General features: G+C 45.5%; 1 protein-coding gene across 7 annotated transcripts in view; it reads left to right on the forward strand.

Moving 5' to 3' along the window:
- Positions 1 to 19,914, forward strand: part of AUTS2 (activator of transcription and developmental regulator AUTS2) — a 772,098-nt gene that overhangs the window by 77,649 nt on the left and 674,535 nt on the right. The window lies entirely within an intron of this gene.

Below are 19,914 nucleotides of genomic sequence, written 5' to 3' on the forward strand. Positions count from 1 at the left end.
CCCATAACTCATGTCCTCTTTCTCTCAAAAATGCTGCAACAGTTACCCTCTTAAAACAAGAATGTTTGCCGCTGAAGTTTTGTCCAAAATTAAAAACAAATACCTAAAAATCCTACCACCAGTTTGCTTTCCAATATGTATCTGCCCACCCAGAACATCACCTCCCAGAAGTGGCTCTTTCTCACCTTGTAGGTGATGTTAAGTCGTTCATTCCCTTTCTTTTTTGCAGGGTCAGTTGTGTTGCAGCTTGGGGAAGCTGTTACACTTCCCTGCTCTTCAGGCACGATGTGCAATTGTGATTCCATGCACAGCCCTTCCCCTGGGATGGGCTGCTCTGAAGGTTGCTGTCTTTGGCTCCACGTTAGAGTGGAGACGTTTTGAACAAGATCAGGCTCTCTGTGGAGTTCAGCTATCTTGTTCAGATTCAGAGATCTTACATAGCTCAGGGAACTGGAACATCATTTTAGCTGAAATGACATAATCTGTTCTGTTTTGTTTTGATTTTTCTCCCCTTTTCCAGTTTTATGCTCAATTTTATGTAAAAATCTTTCGATGGGAGTAGAGGACCTCAACACTTGTGCAAAGACCAGCAGGCTCCTTGCTGGACCTGCTGGCCCTGCTGTCACCTCTGCTCTTTGTCTTGAGAGCTCAGGTGACTTTTTAAAGTCTGTGCAGTGAGCGAGGAACCAGGAATGAATGTTGCTGTCACTTGTGGTCCCACTGCACCTCCTGCACTGCTGTGTGCTGTTCTCACCTGGGCAGCAGCCACACAAGGGCTGCATGGCTGCTGGGTGAAAGGATCTCCAGTCTGTCCTTCTGCTGCACTGGAATTTGTGTGAGTTGGCAAAGGTGATGGAGGTTTCTCCAGGCTGAGTCAGTGTTGCAGCAGGAGATTGTGTCAGTGCATGGGATGTGGCTCAGCTGGGATGGTTTCAGTCCATCAGCAGTTGTCATCCAGTGGTGGGGTGTGGCAAAAACATTTCTCTCTCTGTGCACCTTTATGAAAAATCCTGAGAGAGAGAAATGTGCTTGCCACAGTGGGGTCTGATCCCAAGCCCCAGAACAGATCTGCTCCTTCACAGCAGAGCTGGGGTTATTGGAGAGAAAAATCACTCCCCTTCTGTAGGGAAGTGATGCTGCTAGGATGGAAACCAGTTAAAGGAAACTGCACAAAAACTAATGATCAGGAAGTGAAAGAGTTGGAGGAGCTGGAGCTGGAGCTGCAGGAAGCCAATAAAGCAACTTTGGCATGCTCACAGGGGCAAGTCAAGGAGAAATCCATTAGTGTTCAACAGGTAGCTGAATGGTCGTGGGCACAGATGGTGGCTGGGCAGAAAAGGCTGCAGAGTGATGGTGGGAGGTCCAGAGAAAATGGAGCAAGTCCCAAGGGTGCACCAGTACTATTCATCCTGCACGTGCCCTCCTTGAGCAGAATTCCTGAGGGGAAAACATGGTGTAAATTAAAAACAGAAGTGATGATTGCAGAGAAAAAAACAGGTGATGGATTGAGAAGTTGCTGTAGAAGAGGGAGGAGCTAGGTAGATGAGATATGGATATGAAATGTAAATGAAGCTTGGAGGTGATTAAGTGGACTTTTCTACAGTAATTTCTTATGCTGGATGTGGGAGGCTGGGCTGACAGGGGAGGAGGAAAAACACCACAGCTCAGGAATCAGCAGCATTTCCCTGTTGATCATGTAGGCAGAAAATAGGGGCAGCCTCTTTGTTGGGGGTGCTGAACTGAATCAAATCCTCCAAATGCAAACCTTGGCCATGGGACCGTTGTGTCACACAAGGGGAATCTGCCTTCCCCACCAGCCCCCTGCAAAGGAATTAGTAATTCCTTATGACATCTCATGGCAAAATGATTTTGTGAGACATGGCGTGGAGGTGTGGAAAGAGGAAATGAGTGAGATGTTTTTAATTCCAGATAATTTGTTTGGTGTGTAGCTGTGAATTAGACACAGAGGGAGTCAAAGTTAATGGATGAAGAGTGTATTAAAAGAGACAGAGTAATGTTACCAAGAGAACAGAATTGTTCTCACCAGGCAATACACTTTGTAAAAGAGAGGACTGTCATCTGGTTTTATTACAAAATAGAGGTTGACCTATTTTTTTTTTTTTAATTTTCCCCCCCTAAACTGTTTGTGAGGTTTTTTTCACAATAAACACTTTTTTTTTTTTTCCTGAAAATTGCAGTTTTGAAAAGAATACAAATCCAAATGGTAAAGTAATTAAGATTTCTCCAGGAGAACACATGTTGGCTTTGCATTTCCTGCATGTTTGGGAGCAAAGGAGCTGATCTGGTCACAGGATGAGCTCTTGGATGACATTAATCTCACCTTTATAGACTGCCACAAATTGTCCTGTGGCAAACAAGCACGTAGGAATTTGCTCAGCATATCAAACAGAAGATAATTTTCAGCTTGGGGCAGGGAGGTTGGTTATGGATATCTTCAGTGTGCTGCTGCAGCCACATCACTTCTGGCTCATGGGAAAATCCTGAATCCCCAAGAACTTCCCCTCTGAATGACAAGGTCTAAATCCTGGTGCTTGCAGGCTCTTGATAGTTCTGCTTCTCTGGGGCATAATCCAGATCCCGAAGAAAACTGTTATTAATCTGATCTGCATGTGAAGGAAATGCCAAAGAATACATTAGAGCTCCAGATCCTGCTGTATCCATAAGTGATTTCCATGGGGTGTCCCATGTGCGTGGAGAACTCCAAGAAAAACCTGGCAGCCTAAACTGGTGGAGACCTGGAGCAGTGTTAGTCTTCCTTTTGTTTTTTATTATTTCAAGGAAATGCTTGTTTCAAAGAGAAAAGGCTTTAATCATTTGGTTTGTGAGGGAGTTGTCTCTTTAATCTCTTACACTTTGGTTTTGGCTTCCTTCAAAAAATCTTTGCAGCACTGGTGTCATTGGTGCCTGTTTGCTCAGATCAGGCCTTCCAGAGGGGAATGAAAGCAGTGTTCCTCATTTAAAAAAAAAAAAAAAAAAAAAAAAAAAGTAAAAAAAGGACAGAAAAGATTATTGCAGTGCCAGGTTTTTAAGGTACCAAGCCTGGCTTGCATCCCTGAGATGAAAAGGAAATTGAATATTGTGTTTTCTAAAGGACTTTTTTTTTATCCCTGCTGGATATAGATCTATCAGCCAAATATTGAAATAGAGGCACCTGGTTTGTTGCATGGCTCCAGCTCACATGGAGCCTTCATCTCCTGCTTTGGGAAGCAGGGCTGGGCCTGTGATTTCCACAGGGAGCTCGGACCACAGGAATGCTGAGCACAGGCAAAGCAGTTCTGACAGTTCTGAGATTGTTTTCCCAAGCTTTGGGAAAACATTAGCAGTCGGATGGAGCTCTGGAGATGGGCCTGGGAAGGTGCTCTGATCGTGGCCATCGTCCTGGGAGTTCAGGTGTCCACATCAGAACCTCCCTTTGGCTTTGGTTGTTGCTGGAGAATGTGTGGCTCTGCCTTTCCCCCCAGCCTGTTGCTGCACAAGACAATAATCTGTGTCCATGCTGGAGGTGAGGAGTACAAATTAAAATCCAAGTTAGTTTTAAAACTGAAAAACACCTTCTGTTTTCAGCAGAACATCTTATGCATCACTAAATTCTTTTTTCTTCCACTTCTTTTGTTCTCCACTTTGAAAATGCACATGAAACATGCCTGGTAATTAACAAGATGGTAGCAGGTTTGGGGGGGAAAACAAGTGTGTTAATTCTTTTAAGGCAGTGTTAAAAAATATTTCAAATGTTTTCCCAGTGGTGGTTGGGATTTTACCTTGTAAAATTGCATGAAAAGCAAAATACTGTTCTGTGATGATACTAAACTGTATAATGTTGGGTCACAGGGTTCAAGGAAACATGTTTTCCTAGAGGAGATAGAAGTGTTTATCTAGTCAAGTGAGTAATTTTCCTAGAAAAACAAGTTCTTTAACAACTGTAGAAAATTAATTTTCAGTAGGGAATAGTGAACCTTTAATCTCAGCTTCCCCGCTCAGCATTAGGAAAATCTTCACTAGAGAGTGACTGGTATCAGTGTGCCTCACGATGGTAACATTTCGGATGAACACCAGGTTTCTGAGTGATTTTCTGAACACTGCCAGCATGGAAAATCCATCCCTGATTTGGATTTAGCAGCGAGTGGTCGGGACAGCATCTTGCTTGGAAGCAGCCAGCTTTCATGTGTTTACAGCTTCGGGTTTTGGCAATGCTTGTGTGCATTACCCGCGAGCAAGGAGCCTTGGAGGGCTTTAGAGAGGTGAGTCATGAATTCAACTTCAGCTCTTCCCAGGTCTCTGGGAAGCTGATGCAGGTAACTGATTCATGTGTATTTTAAACTAGAAGAGAATTGTACAGTTTCTGGGGGTATTAGACAAATAAGTGTGTTGTTTCAATTTTTTTATTTTTATTTGAAAGCAACAACAAAAAAATATGAATAATAGTGTTTTCTTTGAAATGGATTAAAGCTGGTTGATAAGAACCAACTCTCCCTAGACTGGGATGAGTGATGGTTGTGCTGTGCTTGCAGTTGCCTGATCCAATTTCAAAGAATCACCAGCTGATTTGGGTTGGAAGGGACTGTGAGGATCCTTCAGTTCCGAGGTTGCTCCAAACCTGCCCAGCCTGGCCATGGACTCTTTATTGGTCTTTGTTTTACTTTGCAAAATCGCTGCTGTGCAACAGGATCCAGCTCTGAGTTGTATAACAATGGTTCATCAGAGAACCTCAGAACTGGAGAAATATCTGTATGGTGCCCCCAAAGCCAGCAGTGGTTATTGGAACCTGTCATTATCCCAGAGTTACAGATGAAAGGTACTGCACACTCTGTGAAGACAGAGGTGAAAAGACAAAAAAAAATTGGATTTGAGGAGTCTTGTAGCTCAGTGTGTTGTGAGTTGAGTTGGTAAAATGCAAACTGGGGAGTCCTGGGCTGGGACTGACCCACACAGGGGCAGCTCCTGCCCTGGGCTGCAGAATTAACCCCATCCTTTTGCTGAGCTGTGTCACACAGCTTCCATTCAGCTTGTTGATTCAATGCAGCCATCCCCAAAGAAAATGGGATTTGATGTTCTCTAGCAAAATTCATGTATAAAGAAAGGAATTATTAAGCCAGAAATGAAATTCCCCTTCCTGTGTGTTTTCCAGGCGTGCCTGGGGCTGTTGTGCTGGTTAATACTGTTGAGCTGCTGCACACTTTGCTGCAGCCGTTCCCTCAGCTGTGTCCAGGTCTCCCTTTGATTCCCCGCCCTCTGGAACAGCTGCCCTTGTCTGACAGGTCCTTGCAGCCAACACAAACGAGGGATGATTCATTCACAAAATATTTCTGAGTGAGGAGCTGGACAGTAGCTCTGCTCTGGTTTTACACTGCTTTAACTGCCCTGATGGGAAAGAAGTGGCTCCTCAGAACGTGGTGGACAGCAGTCACCTCTCACCTTGGGGTGAAAGCTTTCCCCCCATCTTCCCTGCTTTTGGTCCTGGGTAGGGAACTGTCCTGCAGAGTCAATAACCCAGCTGAGAGAGGCTCCTAGGAATGAGGGTTTCTGCCAGGTTGAATTTGGTATGTCCCAGACCAAAGGGCTTCCTGACACGATGGGTCCCAAGCACTCAGACCTGCCTTGCTTCAGAGGGGCAGCACCTTCCCCAGCAGCTGGCAAGTTTTCCACTGTGTAGGAGATGTTATGAGATGAAAGATGTTTTCACCAAACTCCTTCTATTCTGACAAACTAATGGAAGAATGTGCTACATTTTCCAATACAGATTATCCTCCTTCCACTTGGTTTCACTTGGAATTATGGCAGATTTGCTGTCCTATTGCCTTAGGGAGGATAGACATTTGCCATTGCTGTCCAGTGTGGAGGGAGACCTGAAAATCTGGAGGTTACCTGCTCTGTGTTACTGAAGTTTCATTTAAAGCTGTGTAGAATTAGCTTAGATCTGCATGGATGTTGGCTCTGCTCGTGGGAGAGAGGTGAGGAGAAGGGAGAGAGATTTGTTGTGCAGACACCCTCTTAGCTGAACAAGCTCATTTGTACAGTCAGATTTTTGGCAGCCTCTTGTCCTTCCTGGTGCTTCCAGGGCTCTGGTGTGTTTCTACAGTGTCATTTATGTCAATAGGCTACAGTGTAATATTGGCATTTGTTCGCTACTTTCTGCTAGAAAAGGTAATTTTTTAGACAATAAATGGCTGTTTTGGAGGCTTCCCTTTTGCAGCTCTTCATCAGGAGGATTGACCCTGCAGAGGCTGCGAGGTGTGTGCTGGGAATGCTGACATTGGTAATATTTAGAGTCACAAAATTCTGGTTATTGGGCAAGATCCTAATTGCTTCTACCTCTCTTGGTTTTGCTGGAAGCTGGATAGATCATACAAAACAAGATGGTTGCATTTGTGTTAATCTCCATATTTAGGTCAAAGGTTCTTTTTTTTTTTTTTTTTTTTTTTGCCTCAGAGAAAGATGAAAAAATTAATTTTCCCCTTGTAGTTTTAAATAATGGGCATTACTGTGCATATGATTGGTTTTGTCATATCCTCCCCACTTATGTGCTGCTCCAATTGGACTCTGCTCAGCAGGGCAGGCCTGTGGTGCTCTTAAAATACTTTAAAATTTCCATGTGGACTTTGCCCTGGATTGGTGTCATAAGAGATGCCACCAAGCAGAAATAAATAAAACCAATAGAAATGAAACTTTCATGATTTTTTGATTCTTCAAGTTGCATTTTTTCCAAAAAAAGTGGAAGTGGCATTCCTTGCAGGTGTTGGAATGGAAGTTATTGCATTCATTCATCAGCAAGCTGATCTCTGTTGCTGTTCATGGAAGGCAGTATCTCAAAAATACATTCTCAATGTCTGCAAAGCTCTGTGCTGCTGAAAACTACCAAATTATATTCTCTCTTTCTCCTTTCTGATGAGCAGATCGATAAAGGAGGCATTTCCATAACATGGTATTTACCCTCTCTACAGTTGAAATACAATATTTACAGTTGCAAATATTCTTCACAGCTGGTAGCTGGTTTCTCTCTCCTGCTTTTATGATAAGTTTACAGTACATTGCTATCACAATCCTACCTGCTTTTTTGGCTGCCTCAGGAAAAAAAAAAAAAAAGACAAGGCAGCTGCTTTAGCTGCTTTGAGGTCTTGTGTAGTGTTTATGCACGAGGTGTGTGTTTCTTTTGGGTTAAATTCTGAAGGGAACCTTCCTGGTGCTGCTGGTGCTCCCGTGCTGCCCGTGCTGAGTGTGAGCATTGGGGTGTGCGAGATGTGCTGGGGAGCAGCCCCAGTCAGGCATCCCACTGCTCATCTCACTTCACCTCTCTGTGGATTTCTCCAACCTCCTGCATTCCAGGCGTTTCGTGGGAGCCTGAACCAACAGGAAAATGGGAAATTGTGGAATTGTACAATGGCTGGAATTTGCAGAAAGATGGTGTGAGTTGGGTGTTTGACTTTGGTGAGCCTGGGAATCTTTGAATTTCTTCTGCAATTCTCAGTCAAATATTTTTCTCATTTCTATATATTTTTGTTAGTCCTAGTTAAACCATTTATAGTGCAAGAATTATTGGATATATATATATACACACACATGTATATAAAATTTACATTTTCCCAACCCTGTCAACTTAACAACCTTATTAGTGTTTTCATGTCATCTTTCCAATTAGTAAATCCTTCTCTTTTCTTTGTCAATATTCAGCTTGCAAGTACAAGAGAAAGCTCCGTTGGATTAGATTTACATCATGTCTTTCTCTTTGATGAAAGCACTGATTAGCACGAGTCGTTTGGTGTCGTTCCCCCGTGCTGCTGTCAGCTTTCATCAGGAGCAGGAAATGCATCTTTGTAAAGCAGAACTGTTATTAGCAGAATTCAAACTATGGGAAGGTTGGGTTTTTTCTTTGCACTCGCAGATGTGTTAGAGGAGTAGGGAAGTGTGTGGGCAAGTGTGCTTTTTGGTTTTGATCATATTTCTCCCCTGCATTTTCAGTTACGGCATTGTTGAATGACTTACCACAAGTTCTCCCACCTCTGTGAAAAACAAGTACAGTGTGATAATGGGTTTTTGTTGTTGTTGACTGGTACATCGGGTCCTCTGTTAGTAAACCAGTTAAATGGTGAGTCACTCCAGGGAGTAGGAGTGATTGCAGCATTAAAAAAAAAAAAAAAAAAAAAAAAAAAAAGCCAGTGCAGGAAATTTTGGATTAATATAAGCAGAGAAACTATCAATAGAAATGCTGACCATTAGTGTTTCCTGAAGCAGAACAACCTGGCTTCGAGGAGGAGAAAATAGATTAATGTTGGTATTAGCAATGAAGTCTTATTTTTTCCTACAGACATTTCTGTTTGGCCTTTAGAGAGGAGGTGGGGTCACTGTCACTGATGCTCGTGGATGAGGGGACAAACAGCTGCTCCACTGGGAGCAGAGCTGGGAACTGTGTCCCTGCTCAGAGTCCATCACCTGCCGTGGGGCTGTGTCCCTGGGAAAGGCAGGACACTGCCCAGAGTGGGATCTGGCTGCAGGTAACCCCGGGCTCTGGGAGGGGAGCAGGAACCTGCTCCAGGAGCTCCTGGACACTCGTGGGACACTCCTGCCCTGCCACCCGTGTGCTTTTCCTTGGGAGGAGGAGAAGCGTGCAGCCCTCCTGCTATGGCTCAGGAAGCATCTTCTGCTGATTTTCACATCAGCCAGCAAGTGTCCATTAAAAAAAAAAAATAATAAAAGAAGTAGCTTTGAATGTATTTATTTGGAGTATTTGCAAAAGTTCAAGGCTTTGATTTAATTGGTTTTACTGGTTCTGTTAGCTAATAGAAAAAAGTGAGGTTATGTAATGAACATGGTCTTTTTAATGGTAATATAAATGTTTGCTAATTACCATATGGAGATGAAGGTCATATTAATTACAAAACGGTTCTTGCAACGCTACCAGGCAACCATCCTTTTAATTTTTTTTTTTATGGGAATAATTAGAGATAATATGCATTCAGGACTGACAGCTTTTCTTCATAATGTTTTCCAGAAAAACATGTATGGCTCTATTTGAAACTAATTGACTGCTGTGTGCCCTGCACATCTGTGCTGGGCGGTGGCATCGACATCTTGGCTGCACTTTGGCCAAAAAGGGCAATCAAAGCAAACAGCCAACACAACAGCAGTGCTGGAGCACGTTTGGCCTTCTTAAGCCTGAATTTAAAATACAGATGAGATCTTGTGCCAAGAGGCTGCTTGAGAGCGTCGGGTCTGCTCTCATTAAAGACTGTGGGTTAACTTTGTGCCAGCAGTGTAAATACCAACTGCCTGCAGTGGGATGGGCAGGAGCTGCTGCTGCTCAGCCCTGTCCTGTGTGGGGCTCTCTCTTCTGCTGCATCGCTGTAAATCTGGAGTGGGGTGCAGAGCTTTCCTCCAGGGCTGGAGGAAACATTGCCAACGTTTCAGTGGCTCTTGCCCTGCTTCTGGGCAGTCTCTGTGCTGGAGGCACAAATACAGTTAAAATCTGCGAGAGGAGCTGTGCCCAAGCCTTCCCCCTCCTGGACATGCTCCTGAGGCTCTTGGTGCATGGAGCTGTGTGTGGGAATGGCCACAGGCAGCCTGGGCAGCATGGGGTGCTGGTTACAGGAGCTCAGGCACTGCTGATGGCCAGGAGTGAGCTGGTTCTGCAGTCTGGAGTGGCACAGGATGGCTGATGCCAGTTTGGGCTCATGGTTTAGCTGCTGGTGCTTTGAGGGGCTCTGGGCTCCCTGGCACCCTGCTGGTGAGGTGGTGCCCAGCACCTCTTCTGCTTTTGAGGCACACGAGCACTTGTGGGGTGCAATGTCACACTCAGCCTGGGAGAGTGGAGAGGGGTTTCTGCTTGTCATGAGCCAGAGGTGGTAATTGCAGTCTTGCCCTTGACTGCCATGACTGTCCAAATATCATGGAGAGTGGCTTGGAAACTCCATCAGCCAGTTCTCTTCTTCAGGACTCTGGGATGCATTTTGTCAGGTGCTACTGACCTATGCACATTCAGGTTCCTCAGGTGGTCATGAACCTGATCTTTGCTTACAGTGGGAGGGACTTTGCTCTCTCTGTTCTTATCCTGTCATCCATCCACTCCAGAGGCATGGGAGCTGTGAGCCTCTGAGCTGGCACTGCTGGTACCAGTGGTACCACTCACCAAGGTGGGGCTGGTCTCAGTGTGCAGCCAGCCTCTGGCCCACTGCTGACAGACTGGAGCAGTGATGGAAGAACTGAAGATTGTTGATGAGTTTTGGTGTTTGGCGTCTCCTGGCATGCATGTGCACATTATTTTTGCCTGCATGGGTGTGCATTGGTGCCACGTTGTAGGTGAACTGAACCAATCCTCTGAGAATTGCAGCTCTTGTGCCCAGGCATTCCTTGATTGGTGCAAAATGATCTTTTGCTGATCTGGGTGTGTAGTAATCAGTGTGGGAATAAAAGGATGGCAAATCTGGAGCTGACAGGCTCTGTTCAGGACACCCATCCCCAGGGGCTGTGCACACAGTTGTGGCTTTCCCCTGTGCGTGGCTGTGTCGCTTCAACGAGCCATGTCATGGCTGAGCAGCTTCTGTACCCTCCTCCTGCCCACACTTTGGAAGATCATGCTGAAGATAAAAGTCAAGAGGAAAAATAAGCCCTTGCGTGTGTTTCAGCCTATGCCAGGATTTACTTTTCAGTCCCAAACTCTTTGCTGTTCAGTTTTAGATGTTTAATGTGTCACTCAAGTTGAACGTTGTGATGACAGCAATCAGATTCACTCGAGTTCTTTTGTGCTGGCACAGTGCTCTCCTTCGGATACGTGTCAGCAGAAGGGATTTAAAAATACAGATATGCCATGCTGAGCTGAGCTCAGAAGGATTGTGTGCACAGAGAGGTGGTCAGTATCTTAAAACAATTACCACTCAAACAGGGTGGAAAGGAGGAAGGAATACCAATGTCCTGATGATGAATCTGAAGCCATGATGGGGTTTAGACTCAGATGCTTGAAGGTATTTAGAAGTCTAAGCCTAGCTTAGGTGGCCAGGTCATTACATGCAGAGATCTTTAGAGACTCTGCAAGCATGGTGAAGGTCACAGGATAAGGACTAGCAGCAAGCCAGTGCTACAAGCTGAACCCAAAGCACCTTAGTCATAAATGCCTTAATTCTTGTGGTGTTTTTCACCTTTAGCTTTAGTAACGTGGAGGTACTGCTTTTATTTTCAGTGCTCATTGTTTTTCTCAAGGTATATGTAGTGAATTTAAGCTTGTTAAGCACGAGACGGATTTTCTTTGTTACCCATCAGAGGTCTCCTAGATGATAAGGGTCCAGCCCTCTGAAAATCACCATTATCACAAACACTACCCTCACTAGTTCCTTGATTGTTCAGAGGAATGTGTGCGGCTTAGTGTGTAAATGTGGCAGTGGGTTTTTTTCAAGTAAAGAAAATAAAGAATTAATGGAAGTCTGTGAACATTTTAATGTTATATGCTTGTCTTTAACTTATATCTAAGATCTGTCTTATATAAGTGTGTCTAAGATGCTCTTCAGGTCTTATTTTAAAGGAATAATTTTCTTGATTAGAGAATTACTCTCTTACTGATTTTTATTAATATAATGCATTATTGCTGATGAACCTGAAAGTAAAAGGAAACCCTGAGAGGTCTGTACTGAACCTGTAGCCAGAGCAGCTGGGTCATCACACAGCTCTACAGGTAACATGTTGTTCTTTGGGGACATTGCAGAGACTTTGGGGAAAAAGACTTACAAGCACATCACACCAGTTCTGAGCTGGAGTGGGACTGAGAGTGTCAGGCTGGTGCTCAGAGCTGGAGGAGGTCACAGGCTGCTTCTGGATTGTTTGGGACTTGCCTAAATGGCAAAGCTCTTGCCATACAAACGAGGGAATAGCATTGAGATACCAGATTCTCCTCTGTTTCCTCTCCATTTGGACTGTCACCCAGTTGAGTTTTTACATCTTAGCTCCACATGGTTTCTGATGCGCTGCACTGTTCAAGGACACGTTCCACATGAAGTGGCTGTGTGAGGAGATGGTTGGCAGCCACCCTTGTCCCCAGGTCATTGAGCTCTTGGGTCATCAAACCCTCTGGAGACTGGTTTTAAGTTCAACGCTTGGTCTCTGTCACCTGCAGAGTGAAAGATGTTTGTGTGGTCTCTGTGGCATCCCAGGACAAGGAGCCCAGGGTGTTTGCTCACCCTGCTGAGGGCTGGAGTTGGGGCTTGGGGAGCCTTGTGTCCCCAGAGGCGGTGTGGCTGCAGGGAGGGTCAGGGAGGTTGTCCTACAACGATGACAGTGGCAATCAGACCTGCTGCTGGCTGCTGGCCCAGCACTGGTGCAGAGGTAAGGTCCTTTGTGCCAAGTTCCCAGGTGTCTCAGGAGCTCCTTGGAGAGCAGAGGAGGGTGAGCACTGACAAATTCAGCTGTGAAGGGTGAGACGATTTATCCTAGTTTCAGGATGTTTGTTTTTCATCTTTTTGCTGAGTTGAGAAGATGCCTTTAATATCATTCCAGTGATATGAAATGAATGCTGTACTGGCCTGGAGACTAAAAAGCACTCCAGCTTAAAAAATTTAATTCCTCTGTACTTTAATCAGGTAGAAAATGAGAGGATTGTTAAGCTTGTGTTTTCTTTGTGGCAAAGACAACTTAATGGCAGTCTGGAGTGTGCAACTGAGCTAACAAAGTTTTAGAAAGCCAACAGCAGTAGGTAGCTGGTAGCAGAACGACGTGTGAGTGACAGCTGAGTACAGAGGATGTGGTGACAGAGCAAGTCTGGAGGTACTGGCAAAGGGAGTCTGGCAGCAAGAAAGAGGCTGATGAGAACAAAGCAGTGCCTGTGGAGGCAGTGATTGCTGGTCCCTTTTGCTCAGGGAAGGAGGTGCTCAGGGAGCAGCCCGGGCACAGGGAGGCAGCTGAGGGGCTGCAGCTGGGTGTGGGGGCACCACTGCACGGCCCCTTCACCCACAGCAGCTCTGGGCAAGGAGGGGAGGGAAGGGCTTTTCTCCTGGAACTCAGGGTGAAACCCTTCAGCTTTCACACCTCTTGAAGGCGTTGCTCAGCCCCCCTGGCATGGCTGCTGGCCGGGCTTAGCTGTGCCTGTGAGATCCCAAGGAAGGGCTGAAACACAACGTGTGTAATCTGCTCAGCCTCTGCCCTGGCTTTGGTTTCCTTCCAGCCCTGTGGGTGGCCAGGAGGAGATGGAAGCTCTCCAGTGACACGCTGCAGTAGGTTTTGGCCCTGGGAAGGACAGAACAGGAACTGTAATGGGCCACGTTTGCTGTCTGGTGGGCTTTGAGGGGGAGGCTTTCACGTGATGTTGGTTTAAGAGACTCCAGCGATGGCAGTGCCATGAACCCTGTTTGTTCACCATGTCTCACCAGCAGCCCCCAGTCATTCACCATGAGCACGGGCTCTGACCAGGACACAGCTGGAATGACAAACCAGGTCTTCAGTGTGGAAAAGACAGCAGTGCCCACTGCTAAGATAGCCCTGCCTGCTCATTTTCTTCTTGAAATAAGAAGAAAATTTTACCACTGGTTTCATGTTGAGCTTTTCCAGCCTGCAGCATGCTGTAAAGCTTTATTAACAGTGTGGTTTTATTTTTTTTTATTATTTCATTATTATTTTAGACTGCTTGTGTGGGCCAGCCCTGGCCACACAATGGTGGGTTGGGTGGCACACTGGTCTGCGTGTGCAGCAGCCCTGCTCTCTGTATGGGCACTCTGTATTCCTGCTCTGTAACAGCCACACCAAAACCTTTTAATCAGCTTCCTTTCACTCAAGTGTACAAATTCTGCTCTCATCACACGTACTAGCTCTCAAATTTACAGGCAGGAACTTCTTGGATAGAGTAATATTTCTTGGCCACCCTAGCATGCAAATTTAAAATTTAATATCTTGCGGCAGGTCTATTCGCTTTTATGCAAATTCTAATGTAAGATTATGTTTTATAGTTGTAAATTAGAAATTAAAGTAAGTTATGCAGGGGAAGGGTATGTGAAAAATGGTAGTCTTGGATTTATATTGTTTTAAACGAGGTAATCCTAGTCATTTGAGTAATACAGAGATGTAAACCTCTTAAAAGGAGACGACTTGAACAGCAAACATGGTTTAAATGGGTACTTACCTCCCACAGTTGTTAATAACGAAGTGGTTGCTACAAGACTGTCTCCCTCAGTCTCCTGACTTCTCTGAATGCATTTTGAGGCAAACAATAGGTTAATTGCTCTAGTGTAGGCAAAAGAAATAAAATCCAGACATGGCTCAGTTTTGTTCTTCTGTAACCCCTGCAGCTGAGGGCGTATGGGGGCTCTGCCTGCAGGAGGGACATGGGCTGGGCTGCAACTCCTGCCTGGAATCAGTGGTTCCTGGGGGACAGCAGCTCCTGACACAGCTCTCTGCCCTTAATTCTATTAAGCAGCTCTGAAACCTCTGTGACACACGGTGGTAGCTGGATCTGGCAGTTCTGATTGTCCCAGGCCTTTACATGGCAGCTGGACCTGGCCCATTCCAGCCGTGCGTGGCCACCACTGGCAGCCTGGGCTGGGGAGCAGCTCTTGCCATGCCATGGTGATAAATGCAGGAAAATCAGGGAAGGGAAATGCAGAATCTGAGTGAAATACTTTTTCTTCTGGAGTGTTGCTCACACTTGTTATAAAAGCAGCCAGAGCATTAGAAGAAATCAGATTCCCTGGGTATTCACACCACACAGGCTGCACTTGTTGATTGGTCTTCAGGAGTGGTCCTCAGTGGCTCAAAATTTTCCATGAGATAGATGAGAGAAGAAGGGGATAACTCAATAATACAGAATCCTTTTGTGTATAACCAAAGAGTTTCTGAACACACTCAGTATTTAGGTTTGCTTTATAGAAATCAGTATCTCTTAAATCACTGAAGGGAGTGATGGGCTCTAGTGCTATAATATCTATACCCAGCATATTTTAAAAAGACTAAAATCAAAAGTATTTCACAATCATGTTAATTGCATATGGATAAGATTTTGTAGAGCAATTTGGGTTCTGTCTCCCTCACTGACTTTCAGTGGTGCCTAAGCTGTCGTGCTTCAAAGCAGCTTTTGAAAATGGAGTTTCCAGGGTTGAGCCCTGTACATGCTTTTGAAATCACTCCTTAACTCTGAAATACTTGTATTTTTCTCGATTGCCTGTTGACAGGGTGTCTTTTTCCTTCCCATAGTGTCTCCACAGGAAATAATGTGATGGAGCCCTTGGAGCCTGGGCGTGGGACTGTGCCCGGTCCCAGATGGATCAGGCACGGCCCGTGGCCACGGCAGCCCCGACACACTCAGCAGGGCTCACAGAAACGCCTTCCCAGCCCTCGCTGCAAGGAGCTGAAGAAAAACACTGCTATTATGGGCTGCTCAGTTCATTTCTGTGCAGATCTGCAATGGCTGACATCTGTTTGCTTTTCTTTGTGGTTTTGGGAAAGAGGAGAGGGAGGATTTGGATCCAAAATAGCTATAAGATGGCTTGACATGGAGTAGCATGAATAGGCTTGTTTTGTCTCCTCCTGTTATGAATCACTTTCCATATTAATTTCAGGCTTTGAGTCGATGTGTATCTGGCCCTGCAGAGCTGCACACCACTTCAGCTCATCCTATTGTTTGAAAAGAAACACCTCGTGTTTATTTGCTTCCTATGAGAAACCAGGGTGCCACATGGAGCCTTGGAGAGAGGCTTGGTGAGGAGCCCCAGGTGCCAGGGGGAAGTTCAGCCTGTTCAAAGGCTCTCCCTGAGCTGGGGAATTTCAGGTGTGCTCCCAGCCCTCCAGTCAGAAGTTCAGATGTTTGTTGTGCCGTTTCTTCATCCACTACCTGCAGCTTTGCTCTCTGTCAGGACTCTGCAGCCACCCCTGGAGTCACCAGTCCCACGTGCCCAGGGCAGTGTTCAGTGCTGTGATGGGCAGTGGTGGGGCAGTCCCATGGCCTGGCCCAAAATGTACACAAAGAGCTTGCCAAGGTCTTCTGTCGGCTGTAGTTGCTTGCAGAACCATCAGTTAGAGCTATTTTTCCTCCTTTTTTTTTTTTTTTTTTTTTGCATTTAATATCAGTCAACTTGCAGTAAAGGTCCTTCCCTCCTCTTTTGCCAGATGTCATGGATTACTGCCTCTGAATGGCTTTCCCATGAAAAGCATAAATAAATATAAGTCTTCAAGCTCCTGGCAGGAAGTCAAGACCCCCTCCTTTGTTTTGTTGAGCTTGATTTTTTTTCCCCCTCTATTTCTCAGACAGATTAATGTCTTGTCTTTAATGGCCTATTTTGGTCAAACATCAAACCCACCCATCCTTCTGTGTGTGTGCCTGGAGGAGAACGTGGCCATTTTTGGGATGAAGAGGAGAGCCGTGGGGTGGGAAGCTGAGCACCTGCCCACAGGGAGCAGCAGTTTGGGGTTTGTCTTCAGACATTTATTCTGCTTTTTGTGTTGGTCTGGGGATCAGATGAAAATGGGAGAGGGCCGTGTTGATGTACAGGTTGTGTTATATTGTTGCTCTGTACCATGTTCCTGTTGTGTGTACAATGGAGGGGTGCAATGGAGGGAAAGAGAACCTGTGGATCTTTTTAGTATGAATGATAATGCAGTGCTACTCCTTATTCTGTATTCCTGCATGGGTTTGACTGTGCTGAGCTTGTGCTGTGCAGTTGTGGGGCTCTTTCTCTTTGCTGGCTGAAGGATAACTGGAGGTAATCTGTGGGATCTGCTCTTTGACTTACAGTGTTTCTAGCCCTGTAATGTAAACTTAGGAGCTGGACCCCACATAAAGGTGTGATACCACTTTGATAACTATCCAAATGGGAAGGAAAGAAGGAGAGGGCTTTAAATCTGTCACTAGATCCCATTTTCAAGTCCTTCTCTGATATTTAGAAATTCTTTTTATTGGAAGCTGAGAGTCCCAAACCACGTGATTTCTGGAAAGGTACTTTAAAAAAGATCAGCTGGAGTAAAGAAGAAGCTTGTTGTGGAAACCTTTGCAATGAAGTCACTGGCATTTACCAGCAGGGCACTAAATGAGTGTGCTGATTAAAGCTGGGAGGAGCTGTTTGCATTTCCTTACATTTCCCTGGGAATGTCGAATCTCATCTGAGCAACAGCCAGCTGCAGTTTGCTGTCCTTGTAGCACCTTCACGTAGGGAATATCAGGCTGCCTTTCCAGGGCAAGCTGCAAACCTGGGAGCTTTGCTGGCAACACCACTCACCAGACGAGGGACTGAGACATTTGAGCACTGGGCCGTGTGTAGAAATAAGAATGTTATATATCCTGGTTTGCTATACACCAGCACTCATCTGAACACTATCTGTGGCCACTGTTTTGTTCTTAGCTGCCATCCTTGTGGCGCTGCTGTGCTGGCTCTCTGCTCTCCCAATCCCTTTGTGATTTGTGAATGATTAAGATGGAGTCAGACAGAAAGCAGAGTTGGCACAGCCAGGCTGTTACCCTATTAGAAGGTCCAGATGTACTGAATAAGGGTTCCTTGTGGTTTCTGATGAGGAAGAAACAAAACAGTGCTGTAGTTAGGTTTAAAGGATTTGGTAAGCACACATGTGTCATGGTCTAACTGCCTTTGATGGGTACCAGATGGCAAACAGAAAGGGGAGGATGGAGTCGGGGGAGGCCAGAGCACAGAGGTGGGGGAGGCAGAAGGATGGAGAGGTCCTTTGTGAGCCTCTGTGGGGAAATGTCATGTGCAAAAGGTGCTTATTTACATATGTATGTAGGTGCTTGGGCAGAGTTAAATATATACATATATGTATAAAATAATTTTTCTGCCCACTGGATCTCACTGTGATGTATCTCACATCTCTGTGTGGGTTTGCAGCCACCTTCATTTCCCGAGAAGGTGAGACTGAGCTGCAGCCCTGGGAGCTGGGAGGTTTGGTGGGGTGCTGGCCTGGCTGACAGATCTCCCTGTCTCCACTTGAGCTATATCCAGCGCTGAATCTCAGCGTCAGAGGGAATAAGCTGTCACAGACACGGAGTGCAGGGATGCTGCAGTGCTGCCAGGGGCTGGCTTTGGCAGAAACAGACACTGGGTCACTTCTTACCACTTGTAATTGGTTTCTAAGCCACTGAATCCTTGGGCTGATGAGATTTTCCCTTTAAAAAATTACATTTGTATATAATGAGTTGGGAAAGAGAAGACAGCCCAGTGATTTATTTGTGTGCAGTGGTTTAAACACTGTGAGTTTTCTCAAGTCATTCAGTCCTAAAAAAGCCAAACACTGGAAAGAGTTGAAAGGATTATGTATGGCAAAAGTGCTGGAAGAGATCTTCATTGACACGTCACCCTTTTCCAATTTGCAACCTATAGGACACTGCATCTGTAACCAGGAGATTCTGTCACTTAGATAATTTGGAAGCTAGTGAGATATTAGGATTAAAAGTCCAGGCTAAATGCCTCATCAGTGTAAACCAGCATGGCAGTTTGGCTTCCAGGGAAACGTATGGATTTATATATGAGCTCCACGTCTGCCATGGTATGTTTTCCACTCTTGTGCTGTAATTCAGTACAGCTTGTACAATAATGTAGATGAACTGCTGGCAGGGAAATGGAGTAGATAAATCTTTTATGAGTCCAGTGTCCCTGAGCTGTGCTCAGCCCTCTGGGGAGCTGCACAGGAGCCGGGCTGGCTCTGGCAGTGCTCTGGTGTCTGCCACACGGTGAGAGGTGGGAGCATCACCTGGATGTGGTCCCTAAACTCTGTTTCTGGGGTAGCCACTGCTCCATCTGTCCCATATATATGGGACAAACACATCCCATGTATAGCTCTTGCAGTGACAAAATGGGTGCCAGCAAAGCCCAGAGCATTTTCCTTTTTCTTGCAGGAGCAGGGAGGGTGTTACAAGCAAAGCTGGAAAAATGTTTTGCCAAAACCTATTTGATTAAAAATAAAACCAAGTATCTGATATAAATAAAATGTTTAGAAAAAATGTGTCAATTCCCATATAATTTCCTTGGAGAAACATTTTGGAAGTAAAAAATATGTAGATCTAGAAAATGTCAGAATTTAGCTGGGGAATTTTGCAGGGTAGTTTTATGTGTGCCTTTCTCCCATGTTATTTTTGCATTTCATAGTCTATTGAGTGACCATATTATTGAGCTGGCATAATGTGGTGTGATTTTATACATAGCTAATGCATTTATTTACATTTCTAAAATGTGTATATTTAGATACACATGATTATTTGTTGAATCAATGAGGGCAGCTGCTATTTAGCATGGTCTGAGCCCCCTGTTTTCCTATGTCAAAGTGTTTCATTACCAAAACTAAAATTTGATAATTTTGACATGTCTGAAATTGAGCTGAAGCATTATTTGAATCACTGAATAGTGAGGGTTAGAAGGGTCTTTGATCCAGCTGGAGGTTGTGCTGCAGGTCCTTTGGTCCAACCCTCTCTTCAATGAAAGCCAAGATCAAGTTTAGATGGCTCGCTCAGGGTCATACCCCACTGAATTCTGAACACATCCAAGGTGCCAATTCCTTGGCCTCTCGATGCAGGATTACTGTCATGGTGAAAATTATTTTGTGATATTGCAGTGTGTCCTGCTGCAATGTGCTCGTCCTTGTGCTCTGCTCCTCTGGAGCCTGTCCCTGTCTGCTCCACACCCTGTGGTGTGAGTGAGGCTCTAGGAAAGTCCCTTTGGACTCTCTCTGGAACAAACACATCTCCCTGGGACAGCTCCTCCGTGCCGTGTTCCAGCCCCAGGGGTGCTGGAATGTCCCTCTCCCCCTGATCTGTCAGGGCTGGATGCTGGTGACAGTGAAGATGCACTGGCACGAGCTGCAGCCTGGGTGCTGCTCCCCGCCAACGTGTACCCTCACTGGGCTCTCAGCTCCATCTCCACAGCCCCTGTGCCTTCTGCTGCCAGGGCTGCCTGATTAAAGCCTCTTCAGATATGTTAATTCTCCCTGTCATCA

The sequence above is a fragment of the Taeniopygia guttata genome, chromosome 19, assembly GCF_048771995.1.
Source record: "Taeniopygia guttata chromosome 19, bTaeGut7.mat, whole genome shotgun sequence".
NCBI classification, from domain to species: domain Eukaryota; kingdom Metazoa; phylum Chordata; class Aves; order Passeriformes; family Estrildidae; genus Taeniopygia; species Taeniopygia guttata.